The following is a 17,999-nucleotide window of genomic DNA, read 5'->3' as shown; positions in this document are numbered from 1 at the left end:
AACAATGAAATACTGATTCAGTGAGTAAAGACATCATCCAGTGAGCTTCACATTTTTAAAAGAAATCTAAGACTACATTGGTTTAAATTCTTCAAAATTATTATATCTATTACTAATGTACAGAGAAAGAAAACATTTTAAATACAAAGAATCAAGGAATTTTAAATTATTTTAGATTATCGGTGAGAGTGAGGAGAAGCAGACATTTTCATACATTGTTTTCACACATTTCTGGTGGCTGATGAGTATAAATTTGCTGATGAATGAATATAAAGGTCCAAGTGGTCACCTACTACAGCTTGTAACCTGTTCCCCTCTGCTCATCTCTACCAAACCCCTTTCTCTCTTTCTCTGAAATTTTAGAGAAGTGACAATAGATAGAAAATCTCTAAACATGGAGAATATTAAGAAAGAAAGAAATTAGTTAATTTTCTCTTTTATAAATAATTTAGGTTGCAAACCAATTTAGATACATGAAGGGCATAACTTTCTGCTTCCAATTATCTTTTGAGATTTGGGATAGATTATCCAGTCCATTCATATCAAGAAGCATGTTATCGTGGAATGTATAGACTGCTTTTAATTTTGGCCATCTTGATTATATTTTTAATCTATTAATCTTGAATGTATTTTTTAATCTATTAATTTAGTAAATTTCTAATATGCTGGAAATGTTGATGCTTGCGGTCTGAAAGGTCTATATTCATGTAGGATATCCTGATTCAAATTTTCTGTTCTCCCAGTAGTAAGTTTTGCATTTAGAAAATGTGGCCTTTTCATCTAGGTCAACTCAGAGGCCTAATGGGAGAACTTTTTTCCTATTCCATATCTCTTAGAATGAAGCTTTTTTAAAAAATAAATTTATTTATTTTATTTATTTATGTTTGGCTGCGTTGGGTCTTTGTTGCTGCGTGCGGTCTTTAGTTGTGGCGTGGACTTCTCATTGCAGTGGCTTCTCTTGTTGTGGACTACGGGCTCTAGGCATGTGGGTTTCAGTAGTTGTGGCTAATGGGCTCTAGAGCGCAGGGTCAGTAGTTGCGGTGCACAGGCTTAGTTGCTCTGTGGCATGTAGGATCTTCTCGGACCAGGGCTCGAACCCATGTCCCCTGCATTGGTAGGCGGATTTTTAACCACTGTGCCACAAGGGAAGTCCTAGAATGGAGCTTTAAGAAGCAAAAGAGACTTCTGATCATACATGACAGATTAAGCACATATATTTACCTCCACTTCCTTCCAGAACCTCACGACATGAAATAGATTTCCTAAAAGACATAAACCAAGAAAGGCCATGAGAAAGAGAAAGGATATGACAGCATAACATGTTAGAATTTGGAAAGTAAATAGATGAGTGGTAAATGACTTATTAGATAAAAGAATGCTGAAATTTAAACCAGCAGCGAGACAAAGTAGGGTTACACAGAATCAAAACAATGAACTCCACAGAACCTCAAAAAGGCTCAGAAATTATGGGTATCATATACCTCAAAGTCAGGTGGGGCTAAAAACAGGACAGGGTAAATCTGTGTAGGAAATAAAGCTCTCAAATTCCTTCTTCTACCTCACATAGTGACTACCTTTTCAACATCCCAGTAGAAGACTGGTTTAATCTCTGAAGGAGCTGCACCAGGTGGCTCAGGACATAGGACATCAGGAAGCCAAAGACAGGGATACACTGCTGGTAATGAAAGTCTGCATATGAAAGGTGAGAATCTCATTGCCTTTCTTTAATCTGATGCCCAAGAATGCTGGCATTCAGGTTGATACCCACAAGCAGAAAATGGAAAGATTCTTCTCTGGGAAAATTGACCAACCCGAGAGACTCACAGATACTGACTGCAGAGCATCATTATGACACTGTCCACCCTAGTCACCCTGTGATGAAGATCACCATTCCAGAAGCATCACCACCACTCACGCGAGGGCTTGAATACAGTTTCTTAGTGCCTCAGTCCTTAAGTAAGACACACAATAGCAAAGACAGATTGTGAGATAGAGCTGAATTACTCTCACAGAACGAAAAGAAAGGCAGAGGTGGAATAAGAGAGAGAAAATTAGGGGACCAGTCTGGACTAACCAATAATCCATGTAATAGGTATTCTGGAAAGAATGAGTAGAGAAAATGAAGAGGAGGGTGTTATTATAGAAATAATCCAAGAGAATGTCCTAGAACTCAATGACATGAGTTTTCGGATTATGCCCTACACCCTACCATGCCATGATATGTCATAAAATTTCAGAACCCTGGTAATAAAGATAAGATCCTAAAAGCTTCCACAGATTTTTCAAACTATCCTATACAAGAGATCAGGAAGCTGAAGAGCATCAAACTTCTCCATAATAACAATGGAAAGTAGAAAAATGTAACAGTATTCAAAATTCTAAGGAAAATTATTTTCAACCCAGAATTCTCTACCTAACCAAGTAATCAAATAAGAGGATAAAGGCATTTTTAGATGTGCCAAGTGGGTATTCTGACTGGAACAAGGAAAATTTATTATGAAGAATTATTAATTAGTAGAAGATGCTTAACTAATAAATGTGGTAAAAAAACAAAAAAAGAAAAGAAAAGAAAGAACCCTAGGGGAGGAGGGATAAATTAGGAGTTTGGGATTAACATACATACATTGCTATATGTAAAATAAATAACCAACAAGGACCAACTGTATAGCACAGGGAACTATACTCAATATTTTGTAATAACCTATATGGGAAAAGAATTGGAAAAATAATATATATATAAAACTGAATCACTGTGCTGTACACCTGAAACTAACAACACTGTAAATCAACTATACTTCAATTTTATAAAAAAGAAAAATAGATCCCTTGAAAAAGAACCCTAAAGCATACAGTAGTACCAGGTGTAGGCAGCAGTTACTTCTTCTAGGGCTGAGGAAGAGTACCCCAAACCAAGGAAGGAATAAACTCAGAAGAGCCTCCTCTCCCTAAGGCTGAGATTCAGACCTCATCATAGAGGGCGCTGCTGAGACCCATTAGTTGGTGGAGATGTTCACTAGGGTACCGTGGGCCACAGCTGGTCCACAGGAAGCTGCCCACTGGGGTGGGGTGAACTGCAGCCAGTGTGCAGGAGACCACCCACTGGAGCAAGCGGGAGATGGCTCACTAGAAGTCACTTGTTGGAGAACTGGAGGAACTCACTGGAGGTGAGTGGAGAAACCTGTTGGAGGGCAAGAACCACTGAGTTCCCCGCACACCTGTTGGCAGCTGCACGTGGGACCTAGAAGGAGAAGCCCTTTCCTCTGCCATGCCTTGCAATGTCCTTCCAGAACCTGGTTATTGACCGAACCTAACACTGCTGGAAAAGGAGACATGTTCACAAGGTCCACCTCTACTTCCATAAAGAAGGACAATGGAGCCGAGAGGCAGTAACTGATAACTGGCACACAACGTCTCAGAATATTTACCTCCCAGGTGCCTTTTCTCAGGAAGCTACTAAAAATGTGATCCTCCAAAAGAAAGTAAATTAGGAAAGAAGAATATATGAAATCCAAGAAACAAGAGATAGGGGATTGATCACAGGAATGAGGTAAAGGGAATCCCAGAAGGATGATAATGAAAGACCCAGAATGACAGCTAAAGGCAGCAGCCTAGGGAGCAATCAGGATCTCTGATTGGAGCAGGAAGATACAGGGCTCCAGGAGGGATGCATCAAGACAGAAAGTGTGTGTGTGCGTGTGTGTGTGCGTGTGTGCACACGTGCGCATGTGTGTGTTGTGTGTGAGAGAGAGAGAGAAGAGTCGGGGGAGCGCTTGAGGGAGGGAGGTGTAAAGAGGAGGAAGGAAGGAAAGGAAAGGAAAGAAAAGAAAAGAAAAAGGTTTGAACTATTGAAAGGAATTTAAGCTCTGGCAGTGAGTTTGGAGGTGAATTAATGATAGATATATCAAAAAGCAAAAGAGAGAAAGAAAGGAAGGAAGGAAGGAAAGAAGGAAGGAAGAAAGAAAGAAACCCAACCCTGACAATTATTAATACAAGAGGGAAAAAAAACCTATTTTACAAAGAAGGTTCACTACATGGCTAGTTGTGCAAAGTATTTACATAGTCCTAAGAATCTAAACAAATATTCAACTAACTAAAAATCACGATATAACTATCGGGTTGGCCAAAAAGTTTGTTTGGGTTTTTCTGTAACATCTTACGGAAAAGCCCGAACGAACTTTTTGGCCAACTCATGTAGTAGGAAGATGAAGTGAGCAGAGGGAAGAATAAAAAGAGATACGAGAGTATTAAAGCCCCTCCTTACACAGAAATCAATGATAAATGATAATCAAAATGAAAAACACGAGGAAGAAACATTATAAAAATGCTATTCAGAAATATGAAGGTAAATACCAAAAGAAAGACCTAAAAGTGTTAGCAGGGGTTGTTTCTGGGTAGCAATAATTTGGGATGGGGACAGGTGGGATAGGGATTGTCAATTTTAGTTATAAGACTTACAGAATTTTAAACTATGTATATAAGTATCCCCAATAGAAATTGGGGGAAAAATAAGTAGTAAAGGGAAAGTTCTTCCCTAAGTTTGATTTGGAACTTAAGTCTGGGTTAAACACATTCTTTCAAATTATTTCAACCAAAGACTTACCCAGGGTCTATCTCACTGCTTTGGACATATACTCAGGAACATAAAGTCCTTAGGCAGTAAGGACACCCTCCTCAAATTGTATGATAGTCAAAACCAATATGTTCCTGAGAGAATGAGAAACTACAGTGTAAGCATGACCCATCTTTCCAGTAGAGAGTCAAGATTACCCAGGTGGAACCCATGGAAATCTTCTTTGTATGTATTAGAAAACATTCGTATGTTATGGAGGATGGTGGAACATTCAAATACGTTTCTGGAAAAATTTCCACGTGTTCATTCTTTGGTGTTACAGATACTTCAGAATTAAAATTAAGAACAGCCGCTAGAAGTTACTTTAAGGAAGGATAGAGAGTTGGATTACTTTGGCTGCTAAGATATATACATGGTTACACTAACATCAGAGGTTTTGAGAGGTGTCTCCTCCCAAGTACATGCCCCTCTAGCTCTTCACAAGTATATTATGCTTCAGTTCAGTGTGTCAGATATATATTGAACACTCCATTATATGTTATGGGTTGAATTGTGTCCCCCCCCAACCAGCATTCATAGGTTGAAGTCCTAACCCCCAGTATCTCAGAATGTGGCCTTATTTGAAAATATGGTCATTCCAGATATAATTAGTGAAGGTGAGGTCATTAGAGTGGGCCCTAATCCAACATAACTGGTGTCCTTATTAAAAGAGGACATTTGGACATAGAGACACACACATAGTGAGAATGCCTTGTCAGGATGAAGGCAGAGACCTTGGTGATGCTTCTAAAAGCCAAGGAATGCTAACGATTGCCAGCCAACCGCCAGAAGCTAAGGGCTTAGTATGGAACAGATTCTCCCTCACAGTCCTCAGAAGGAACGAACCCTGCCAACACCTTGATCTAGACTTCTAGCCTCTAGAACTGTAGGAAATTAAATTTCAATTGCTTAAGCCACGCAATTGGTGTTACTTCATTATGGCCACCCTGGCAAACTAACACGGTAGGTAATATGCTTTCTCTATTAAGTGAAGGTCTAATTCCCAGATGATTTTCTTTATGTTGCAAATCTTTTCCAAAGAGTCAATATAGGTATAGCGTATCTTCACAACACAAATGCATCATCAACCGAATTAGATTCCTTTTTAGAGTTACATTTGTATAGTTGTGTATGAGAAGCTGGGGAGGGGGGTGAGATAGCAGAGAAAGAAAATGTAATTACTGATTTCTTTAAACTGAACAAATGCATTTATTTTTACATCAGGGGTGGAAGGTATCAGATCATTAAGACTTTCCAGTTGCATTCTTTATTTGATTTTCGACCTAATCCAATTCCTGTCGGTTTACATTTCATTTGTAAGTTTTCTTAAAAGATGAATGCACATAGTTGTGTGTCGAATGCTTAATATCTATACACTGTGAGGCAAGAGTAAGCCTGCCTTTCCATCTAAAATATTCTCTGACGGCAAAATACCGTGGGTCTAACTGGACAACACTGTCCTGAGACATATGCATTACACAGAAGTTCAAGTGGTTTAGGGATCTGTGAAAACAAATGGAATTGAAAATGTTGCCTAACACAGAAGAAATTTCTAATTAATGATATATACGTGTTTCAGTGCACAGTCAACCACTTATGTCTTTAGAACACATGGTCTATCTCGCACAACTGGAGTATCTCTAGAATAAAGGCCTGAAAAGATTCTATTCCTCTTAGAATTAAGAACTTCAATTCTGGCACTTGAGTCTATACATCCAAAGAAGAGTTGAGGATTGTGATATAGCTATGCTGATAACTCAAGTTAAAATCACATTTTCTTTGATTATCCGGATGTTGCAGGCAAATGTAGGAAACTATTAGTATGAATTATTATCCAGAGAATTGAATCAATTTTCCATTTCACTTTACTCATGTAAGCATGGCCTAAATCATTGGGTGAGAAGTATTCCTAGCAATGAACTGCATTTAAAACCTCAATAAAAAGTCATTTTTATCTAATGGCCAAACATACCTAACAATAATAACAGTGATTCCTTATATGTACATGGGTTCGCAATTTACAAGCATCTCCCTATTTGTTAAAAATATTTCACCTGCTCAATTTTTCCCCCAAGGTGGGAACCGGTCAGAAAAATGAGGAACCTAGAGCTCAAAGGACTTGATGGAGACTACACAGTTTAGGACTCATGAGTGTTTATTCCATTACATCCAGTGTTAATCTTTTTGTGCCATGAGCCTCTTAGGGAATTTGCAGAAGCCTTTGGACCCCTTCGCAGAAAAGTGTTTTTAATTGCATTTTAGAATCACCATATGATTACAAAGGAAACCAATTATATTAAAATACAATTATCAAAAATAAAAATATTTTAAAATGTTTGATACGGTGATACATGGGCTCTTTATTAATGCATTAAACATCAATATACAGTAGCAAACCTAATAACTACCACAATTTCAAAGATATTGAAATTGATATATCTGCAACAACTGTACTGTGATATGCAAAAGGTTGTGATTCCTACTGGTGACAATTTAACTGGCACTGCTACATATGAGACCTTGGATGTCCCCAATAAACAGTACGCCAAACAGGATGTGGTATTAGAGTTTTGAATGGAAATAGTTATTTGACCGGTTTCTGGAGTGGTTCAACAACTCTTGCTGGGTTGTGAGGAATGAGACAGAGACCTTGGAGTGGCTACATGTTGGACTGGGGTGCAGGGTACCATCATTGGAAGGTCTGGAACCCAAGCTAAGCTATATGTATCCTAGAGCCAGAAAAGCTCCTTCATGAAGTGTATGTGGCAGTGGCATTTATTCATTCAAGAAGGATTGAACCAGGAACTGAGTGGACCTTCCTTAGCAGCTTGATCCTATCTTCAGTTATTCAAAAGCCAGTCATAGGGCTTCCCTGGTGGTGCAGGGGTTAAGAATTGGCCTGCCAATGCAGGGGACACAGGTTCGATCCCTGGTCCGGGAAGATCCCACATGCTGCGGAGCAACTAAGCCCGTGCGCTACAACTACTGATCCTGCACCCTAGAGCCCATGAGCCACAACTACTGAGCCTGCGTGCCTAGAGCCTGTGCTCCGCAACAAGAGAAGCCACCACAATGAGAAGCCCGCGCACCACAACGAAGAGTAGCCCCCGCTTGCCATAACTAGAGAAAGCCCACATGCAGCAATGAAGACCCAACGCAGCCAAAAATAAAATAAATTAATTAAAAAAAAAAAGCCAGTCATAAAAATCCAAGAAACACGCATCCTGATTATTGGGTTAGGCTTTCAGGACAGGGACATATATTCTACTTCTACTCATACCATTTCTTCTCCCCAAAATCTTGGTCAATTCACGTGCGTGTGCGTGTGAAAGTATTTCTATAGATTTTGTTTTTTAGAAGTTACAGATTTACCAAAAAATGAGAAGATAGTACAAAGAGTACCTGCACTTAGTTTCCCCTATTATTGACACTTACGTTAGTGTGGTACACTATTACAATGAATGAACTCACACGGATACATTACAATTAACTGAAGTCCATCATTTAATCAGATTTCTTTAGTGTCCACTTAATGTCCTTTCCTGATCCAGGACAGCACACTACATTTAATCATCCTGGCTCCTTAGGCTCCGCTTGACTGTGATAGTTTTTTAGACTTTCCTCGTGTTTGATGACCTTGACAGTTTCAAAGAATACTGGTGAGGCAGTTTTAGAATCCCTCAGTTGGGATTTGTCTGATATTTTTTCATAATTGGACGGTAGCGATGAGTTTGGGGGCGGAAGACTACAGAGATAAAGTTTCGTTTTTATCACGTCATATCAAGGGTACATACTATCAGCGTGATTTATCACTTTTAATGTTGACCTTGATCACCTGGTTGAAGTAGTTTTTGTCAGGTTACATCATGGTAAAGTTACTCTTTTTTCCTCCTAACAACTCAATTTTTACATCTCTGTAATTAATTACTAAAGAAAAAAAAATAGTTCCCATACAGCATGTTAATCTAGTCCTTTATAGAAGCATAGACGTAGAGGAGATTTGGGGAGATTAGTTAGCTCAGTTTCTGGGCTCAAGCCATCCTGCACAGATGGGTTTCTGGCTGGCCTACTTTTAAAGATAAAAAAGGAAGGGAACTCCACAGTGAGAGAATTCTGAACTCTTGACAGTTGATGTTCTACAGCTCAATCAACAAATAAGTAGAATGTCCTCACCATGTGCAAGCTGCCTAGATATGTGTGTAGCTCCAAGGCCCTTACACCATCTTAAATCTTTCCTGGAACAAGTTGGTATATATGTAAATAAATATATGAGTGCAGAGACAAATGACTGAATAAAATAGAATGCAATATAACATAGTGGGAGTCAGGATGAAAAAACTCTAGTGAGCAGCTTTAGACTCATAAAATCTAAATTTATGCTCTGGGCCCACCAGATTGAGGCATACAACTTTAGACAAGTCACTTGACCTTTCTAAACCTCAGTTTCCTTAACTGTAAGATGGAGATAATCACACCCGCTATTAACAGCTGTACAAATCAAATAACATACAGAAAGCATTGAGCATGTAGGAGGCCCTCAGTATACTGTGCCTATTCTTACTATACAAGGAATAAGTAAGTGATCCCACTTTAGAATCGCTCGAAATTAAATGGGATCTGTTTTAGGGGGATTTTCCTCTGCTGAAATTGAGTTTAAGGGATGCACACTGTATATTCTTCTTAGTTTTCTTCCTGATTTCCACCTTCCTCCACTCCTTTCTTTCTCCCTTTTTTTTTTTTTTTTTTTTCAGATTTCATTACCTCTCTGCTGCTCCCTTACACTGCTGGAGGCCTCATATCATTTCCCACTGCCAAGCCCCCATTACACTGGTATTTCTGAAGCAGCAGAGCTTCTTAGTGCCTAGGAAGAACTGCTTCTGCCCCAGGTAGTCAGAGAGAGGCAGAAAGCTGGAGAGAAGGGGGGAAATGTTTCTGTGCCTCGGATTCCTGTGTGTGTTTATTTTGTTTTAAGTGGTCGCTTTGCTGAGCCTATTACTGTAAAGGGTAATGATATTTGGGAATAAAAGTCTATGAATAAGTAATGATAATAGAAGTAAGAACCAGAACTGTGGGGTATAAAGCGTGTGTTTAAAATAGGCTGTCATTTTCAACTCTGCCTACTAAGCTTTTTCCTAGACTGAAAGACACAGACCTTCGGGGAGAGAAGCAGGCAGCCTGGGACCCAGTCCACAACCAAAGGGCAACCGCCGCTCCACAACAAACCGGCTTCTCTATTGTGGTCAAACTCTATCTCCACCACGACCACCGGGTTTCTCTGGTGCAGGCAACGAAACATCTTTTTCAAAGTTAGATAACCAGAGTAATAAATGTAAAATGTATTGATTTAAGAATGGAAACTACAGAATGAGAACATTTTAGGGTCTGCTTTGAGAACTTTATGCTTCTTGAGACACAGTTATTCTTCTCGCAGAGCATCTGTGGTTGTGTACACTGCTGTAACAGGAAGGCCACCCAGGGATCCAATTAAAGCGCCGAAATGAGCCAGGCTGAACCATAAGGAAATATGAGGAGAAGAGACTGCGGGTCAGGATGAGGATTCAAACCCTAGCATCTGAGACATCATGCATTTCATTATCCGGAAGACTGGTCAAACCGGCGTCCTGAAACTCAGCACAAATGGCTGCCAAATCCTGGTTCTAGTGAGCTAAGAGAAAACAGATAACTGTATAAGAAGCAAGGGCCCTGTGCTCGAAACACCCAGCCTACCGTCCACGAAGACCAGATCCTCAGACTGCAAGCCAAGACACTACAACTGATGGGAGCGATTGCTCTGGTGCCAATCGTGGCCTCAGATTTATTGCTTTCGAGGCTAAGGTCACAGGCTAAGGCATTCTCCAGATTCTGCAATTGAGCACAGACACGCCACCCTTCCTGATTCCCCCCCCCCATCAAACGCCAGGAGTCTGTTAGGGCAGAACTGCACAAATGGGAAACACCCATCAAATGCAGCAGGAATATTAACTTCGCTAGGAAGCCTTTATATGCCATTACTTTAGAAAGGATTCCTTGTTAGTCCTACCATTAAACAATTAAATTGTCAGAGATGAATTCTGTGCATGTGTGTGCAGAGCGGGCGTGTGCGTGCAGGATGTGTAATTTCCCACTCAGGTGATGTCTGCTGCAGGTCTCTCTGTCTCTGTCTCTGTCTCTCTCTCCACCTCAATTGTATGCTTTTCCCTTTACGTTATTGAAAATAAATACATCTTCCTGGCGGCATAAGCAGTTTTTGTTATGAACTTTGATATGCCTATGCATTTTATATCACTCAGAAACTAGGAATACAACACGAAATGCTCAAAGACAAATTTGTCTTCAGCTATCCCCCTGGTGAAACATGATTCCTTATTCCCCTTTCCTGACACTAGTTATTGATACAGTTTGTTTACTCTGTTGGCATTGTGTACATGGACATTATATGAAGTAGATCGAAATCAAGCTAATGCCTACAGACGGGCAGAATGATAACCACATATTTCCCTTACATTTTCACCCTAATTAGAGCTTTATGCCTTCACAATACTGATTTCCTTCTCCTAGTCTCTGTTATAGAAGGTTTGACCTGTGGAAATCAAACATGCTTGTGAAAAGCACACATATTTCACTTAAACCCAGTATTGATTCGTTCAGTAAAGAGAGAGCATACCACTTAAAACAAATTGGGTAATACTTAATAAATGTAATTAGGGTCACACTTAAATCTCTATAATTTTGTATAGCTTAAAATTTTACTTAATCAGATTACATCCTTGCCTTCGTCAGCTACCAAAACTCTTCTCTGAGGCTTTAATCTTTTAAAAACTGCAAAAAAAAAAAAAAAAAAATAGAATAGCTATGCACCAAGATGAAAAGACCTCTAGAAATTACACAAATATAAGACAAAAGGCGAGTCCGAGAAAATACCGCCAACTCCTCAAGCCCCTGAAAGAACCATGTTGTATAAATTCTCTATGTGCCAATGCAATTATTAGTGACTTAATAAATGCTTCTTGATATGATGACATAGTATCATAAACATAACCTGCTGTTCTGATATTAAGCCTCATAAAATGTTTAGCTTATCTGTTTTACAACAATGTACTTATCTGTAAATAAAGTAGGAAAGGGATTTTGAAATCAAATTGCAAGTAGCTACAGTTTCTCCACAGACTGCCCCCTTTGGGAGTCTCATTCCCCTTGGTTTATGTCTTTTTTTAAAAGGATGACAAAATTGTGAATTTTGGATCCTACCCTTGTTTATGTGGTGAGATTTCTATTCAGGCTTAAGATTAACTGGGGTCCACTCTGCTGGCCAGCTCTGCATCCCCTCCTGCAACCCTGCCTAGCCTCTCCCTGGCCTCGCCAAAATCTGTCTTCAGGATTTAGATGAAACACCGCACCTCTTTATTCAGTAACTCAGACTTCTGGACTAGTGCTCTGGCACAGGTGAACACATGTGTTTAAGTTTTTGGTCAAGAAAAAACTGTACAGGTCCTTGATCCCAAAGGAAGGAAAGGAATATGGGTGGGGAGATCTCCTTGGAAGAAAAAAAAGGAAAATAGTTTAACAGAAAAAGGTGATATACCCATAAAGTATTCATATCACCACTTTTCATTTATCTATTTACTAAATGAATACTGTAAAAAGTTCATATTGTAAAAACTTTAAACCCACCCCATCCCCAATACACACACACACACACACACACACACACACACACACACACACTTTGACCATTTCTTGCTCACATAATTCTTCCTTCCGACAACAGCACTGCCATCTTTCCAAATATGAAGATTTAAACCTTAGAGTTGGCTTCTATCCATCCAGTCCCTCATCCCTGGATCACACCATGTAAGCACTTGCCCTTAATCCTCTTGGGGGGTTCCTCCCTCCCCATCTCTGGTTATCCAGGTCCCACCCAACTTTCATGCCTCACGTGGATCCATCTTTTCCCTGAAGACTTGGGTTGAATAGTAAGGGTGATGTACACCCAAGCACCACACTCTTGTAGCTAATACAAGATTAACAGCATTAAAAGTGTTTTAATAGAAATTTTTAAATGGCAAAAATTACCAAGTATGTTGGAAGAACATCTCTTTACAAATAATTGGTATACTTACTGTAAACCATTCCTACCTAGTCACTAATATAGGTGCCCCCAAAGAGTACGCTGAACAAGGGATCATATACGTTGTGTGATTTCCATTCAGAAATAATATTTATTGGCTTGTGTTATATCTGAAATCATGTCATTATTAATTACTTTGATTAAAATTTGTGTGGTATTTAGGAGACTCTTATTAAAATACAAATATCCCTGAGAGGAAACACTCCAAGCTTGTTATCAATGATTTACATCTTTTCAGGGATTTTCTCAAGATTCTTTGATGAAATATCAAATCCCTTTCCACCTGTGATGGCAAATCAGTAGACTGAGTCACACGAGGAAGCACAGCATATAACCACTTCTGTGTTGTGATGTCAGGATAGTCAGGAAAGAATGCTGCTACCCCCCATCCACCAACCCATCCCAAATTTCTTCTTTTAAATTTAAGCCAAAAGGGTCTTAGCACACCATTAAATACAAATATCCCTGAAAGAGGTCACACGTTAGGCCAAAACATTATTTTAACCTCTGAATATTATCAGATTCTTCAAGGTGCTGACCCAAGCCTTTCGCTCTTAAACTCCCTGTAATGTCTTCAATTACCTCATCATGTCCTAAGACTTCCACCTCCATAGTTATTGAAATCATCCTAAATTTTTATAATTTGCTCTCAAATTCTATCCTCAGCTAGACCAGAATATTCAGATGTCTGTCTGTTGGACATCTCCATCTGTCTGTTCCGTGAACATCTCATACGCAACATAAGCAGAGGCAACACATTCTATTCCCTTCAAACTTGCCTCTTCTCATTTGTTGTGGGTTCACTTAACCACACGGTAACTCAAGCAGCAACCTCAGTCATCTTTCACTCCTCCCTTCCCCACAACCAATCAATGATAATATCCTAAAGATTCCAACACTGCAACATCTCGTACCTGTCTCCTTCCTCATCTCCAGGGACCCCCCCACTGTAACACACACCCCCATTTCCCTTCACCTGGGCTGCTGAAACACCACTCTGCACTATACACTACTCTTCCTAAAGCTGGGCTTTGATTGTGTCATTCTCCAATTCAAAACCCTTTATTCCTCCCCATTGCCCATTAAATTAAAATCAAACTCACCTTGGTTTTCAATGTTTATTAACTTATGGCCTCATCTACCTTCCACTTTCACATGCTTTTTTTCAACCCCTCTAGTAAAACTGGAATACTCACTGTTGTCTGAAGATGGCTTTAGCTTTCCAACCTATGTGCCTCAAATGGTTTCCTCCACTTGAAATACTTTCATCCATTTTCCATTTCCACCCATTAAGAGCCTATCCTTCAAGGTCAACTTCAAATTTTGCTTTCTTCAATAAGTCCTTCTGGAGTTCCCCACTGCTGGATGTGATCTGTCCCACCATTGAACTCCCATGGCAGCTACTACTCCCTGAATTACTAAATAGTATCATTATTTTTATGCCTGTCTTATGCTATTCACTATACTGACAACTCCCTAAGTCTAGGAACAGTGTCTTATTCATTTCTACCTCACCTGCAATTCCTAGCTCAATGCTCACATATAAAATGCACATAATTATTGAAGGTTTCTTAGCAAGTTTTGATGGAGGATGAAAAAGACAGTAGAGGAGTTCCTGGCTTCTGAAAGGGTGGCTTTGCCAAGAAGTGACTTTACAGGGTTCTGGAGAGCAACTTTACATACTTTGTAACCTGAAGACTATGGCTTAGGACAAGCATCTTGGCAATGGATGGAAATCTGCGTTGGCGGAAAGGAGGGCTGGTCCAAAGCACGAGCACCCACCTGGATGAAAACATGGTACTGGGGACTTTCAGTGAAGGCAGGACAGCATGAAACGATTTGGGTGCTTGGGGATCTTGGGAGTGTCTTCAGGTCCTGGAATGCTGCAGGGCAGATAAGAGCACTGGGTCAGAGAATTCTAGAACAGGCAAATGAGTAGGTGATAAAACGAACTGCGTGTTTCACCACTCTACATACACTAGACTAAAGTAGCTCTATTTTAGCCTTGTTTGGGTTTCTGTACATATGTGAAACTGTCCGTTAATTGCTCAGTTAATCAGTACATAATTATTGAGTGCTTTCAGTATGCCAAGCACTGTGCTAGGTGCTGGCGATACAGGGGTGAATAAAAAAGACAAAAATCCCTGCCCTCAAGGACCTTTGTAGTGAGAAGGGATAAGTGATAAATAGAATAAATATATAAAATATAGAACTTACTAGAAGGTGATAAATTCTCTGGATAAAAATAAAATAAGATATGGAGATTAAGTATTAGAATTTTGAGCAGAGTGGTCAGGCTTTGTTAGGAAGGTGATATGTGAGCAAAGACTTGGAAGAGGTGGAGCGTTGATCTGTGCATCTATCTGGGGAAAGAGCATTCCGACAGAGGGAATAGCCACTGCAAATGTCCTGAAGTAAGCACAGGCCCGACATACTGGAGGAACAGAAAGAACTGGAGGTAAGCACAGGCCTGACACACTGGAGCCAAAGTAGCTGGAGACAGAGTGAGGTCAGAGGAGTAAAGGGAGACTTGCAGCCTCTGTAGGCCATTGTAAGGATGTGGTTTTTACACTGAGTGAAATGGAGAGCGTTAGGAAGAGTCTGAGCAAAAACTGACATCATTGGCTATTGGGTTGAGACTGAATGTGGAAAGGACCAGAGACTGAAGCAAGGAGGAGGCTACTGCAATATCCCGGGCAAGAGTGATGATGGTGACTTGGACCAGGGTGGTGGCAGCAGAGATAATGAGAAGTGATCAGAGTCTAGAAAAACGTTAAAGGTAGAGCCTTAAGGATTTGAGGATGTATTAGATGTAGGGTGTAAAGGAAAAAAAGAGTCAAGGGTGACTCCAAAGCTATAGTGTGGTTTATTAACTGGAGTGGAGAATATTAAGGAAGGGGGAACAGAGACAATCCGGAATTTGATCTGTAAATCCTCTGATGTCTATTAAGCATCTAAGTGGAGTCTGGAGATCAAGAGAAAAATCTCGACTGGAGATCTAAATTTGGGAGTCATCAGAATATACACAGTATTTGAAGCTATGAGACTGAGTGATTTCCACAAGAGAGTGGTTAAAAGGAAGAGACAAGGTTCAATGACTGGGCTTGAGGCACTATAGCTTTCAGAGGTCACAGAGAATCAGTAAAGGAGACTGAGAAGGAAGAACCAGTAGGGTGGGAGGCAAACCAGGTGTGTATGTTGCCCTGGAAACAGGATATAAGTTTTCAAGGAAGAGAGAGTGATCAACCTGGTCAAATGCTGCTTACAGGTCAAGAAAGATGAGAACCAAGAAAAGCCCTTTGGATTTAGCAACCCAGAGGTCACTGGTGTCATTGACAATAACAGTTTCAATGGAGTGATGGGATAAGAAAGCCTGATTAGAGAAGGTTTGAGAATAAGAGAAGGAATTGGAGAGATTTAATATTAGATATCTCTTTTTGTTGTTAAAAAAGGTTGCACATTTTTAAAAATGCCAGTAATTCCGACTTTTTATAACCCAAATGGGCACTGTGTCCACAGTAATCTGAATACGTCAAATTTTACTTGAGAAATCCCCCTTTCAAATGATAACAAGTTTTTGAGAAATGGGTTTCAGCAGTTTTAAGTCTGGCACTCTCTTTGTTCACTGAAGAAAAACAATCATGGTCTTCAGTGAATTTGCAGCTCAAGATATTTTAAGTTTCATAATCAAACTTTTGTCTTGGAACTTCAAACACACACGCACACACATCCAGGAATGATGACGTCAGAGCTCTCAGGTTGAATATTGCAGCTCATAAATTACATTCATTCATTCCAAATATTTCATTATTGATGTATAGTGAGTGAGTCCTTTCCTTGTGCCATAGCCACCACTTACTCACTTGAAATTTTTCAATGATGTTTCTCATTCCACGGACATTTGACTGCCTCCTCTGCCTGTAGACATTAGTTCGTGTTGTCAACAGTCGGGCCCTGAATTTCTGCAAACATTAAGCTTGAGATTAAAAGTAGGCCAGGGAAAGCTTTCGGTAAAACATGCTAACCTAACATATCTGAACAGGACATGGTCAAGTTCTTACTCAGAACCACAAGGGTGCTGTGAAGTAGAATGATTTCATACTTCTGTTATGATGTCATTTTCTCGTAACATTAAAGCCAAGAGTCCTCCCCACCCAAGGGCAATGCCAGTTTCCCAGAAGGCTCATTTCTCAGAGCCAAGGCTCCAAAGATGCCAATGCAACCCATGCTGATACTTAAGTCTCATGTTTTTCTCAATTTTATGCTTAATTTGCTCCTTTTGGTTTTATGTATTTTGACACAGCTAAGGGTATGTGGGGATTTCCCCATAGTCCTTTAAATGCTATAAAACTTTAATACAGGCAGATAAAAACAATAATAAGCCATGCCTCCAAGCCCTCACATTTAGTTCTTTATTTGAGTTAGGCACTAACCAGTTTTAGACACTTAGATTTTCAAGTACTTGCACTGCTTTAAATGCCCTTGTGCCTTTCCTCGCCCCACCTAAATGAAAATTACATTCTATCCATAACCTGGGTAAGATCTTTACAATACTTAAATTATCATCATAATGGCCTATATATCGTGCATGAGCCAATGCAGTTTAATCTGGTTCAGAATAAAGCCAAGATGGATGCCCAATTCCCAATCCTAGGCATGCAACCCTGAAATGCCTTTTGGAAAAAATGAAATAGTGCTCCTGGAAGTCTGTTGAGTTAGTCTGTTTTCAGCATAATTGCCTTCTCTCAGCTTCCTAATACCCTTAAAACCTCTGAGCGTCTTTAACGTACAAAGTTCAGCAAAAATACCTTCAAAGCAGATTAGTTCTAATTATGTTTAATATTTGTTTGCTGCCTTATTGAATAAACTACATTTGCTTTAAAAAAAAGAAATTCACTTAACTGCATGTCAGTCACCCAAATTTTAAGCGTACAAATGAAATGGAAAACGTTTATTACACAAATTTAATTACAATTCTAAGAAATAAACATGCAAATTAGATAGGGTTCAATTTGCAGATGCTAATCCTCATCCTTGATCTTGTTCCTTTTCTCCCTGATTTTCAGTCTGTGCCTCCTCTTGATTCCTAGGGAGCCAGGCAGCAAGAGGTTTGGTTTTTCACAGTCGGAGGATCTCTGTTTTAAAGAAGTGTTGTATTTAGCACATCTGGCATAGTAGCAGTAAACAAACATTACAGTCTTTGTAACACTTTTGTGCAGGTGCCTTCCCCCCCCCCCCCATTTTCTTTTTTTTTCTCTCCCC

General features: G+C 39.7%; 1 long non-coding RNA gene across 1 annotated transcript; it reads right to left on the bottom strand.

The window, feature by feature from the left end:
• Positions 1–1,219: 1,219 nt before the first annotated feature.
• On the bottom strand, positions 1,220–16,691 carry LOC112403463 (uncharacterized). Its single transcript, XR_003003907.1, has 3 exons — positions 16,601–16,691; positions 14,520–14,620; positions 1,220–1,262 (listed from the first exon to the last, which is right to left on the bottom strand). It is a non-coding gene; the product is annotated as an uncharacterized LOC112403463 (long non-coding RNA).
• Between the last annotated feature and the right edge of the window lie 1,308 nt (positions 16,692–17,999).

This window comes from Neophocaena asiaeorientalis, unplaced genomic scaffold (assembly GCF_003031525.2).
Source record: "Neophocaena asiaeorientalis asiaeorientalis breed wild unplaced genomic scaffold, Neophocaena_asiaeorientalis_V1.1 scaffold67, whole genome shotgun sequence".
Classification (NCBI taxonomy): domain Eukaryota; kingdom Metazoa; phylum Chordata; class Mammalia; order Artiodactyla; family Phocoenidae; genus Neophocaena; species Neophocaena asiaeorientalis.
The sequence above is the reverse complement of the archived record's forward strand: the minus strand, read 5'-3'. Positions and strand labels throughout refer to the sequence as shown.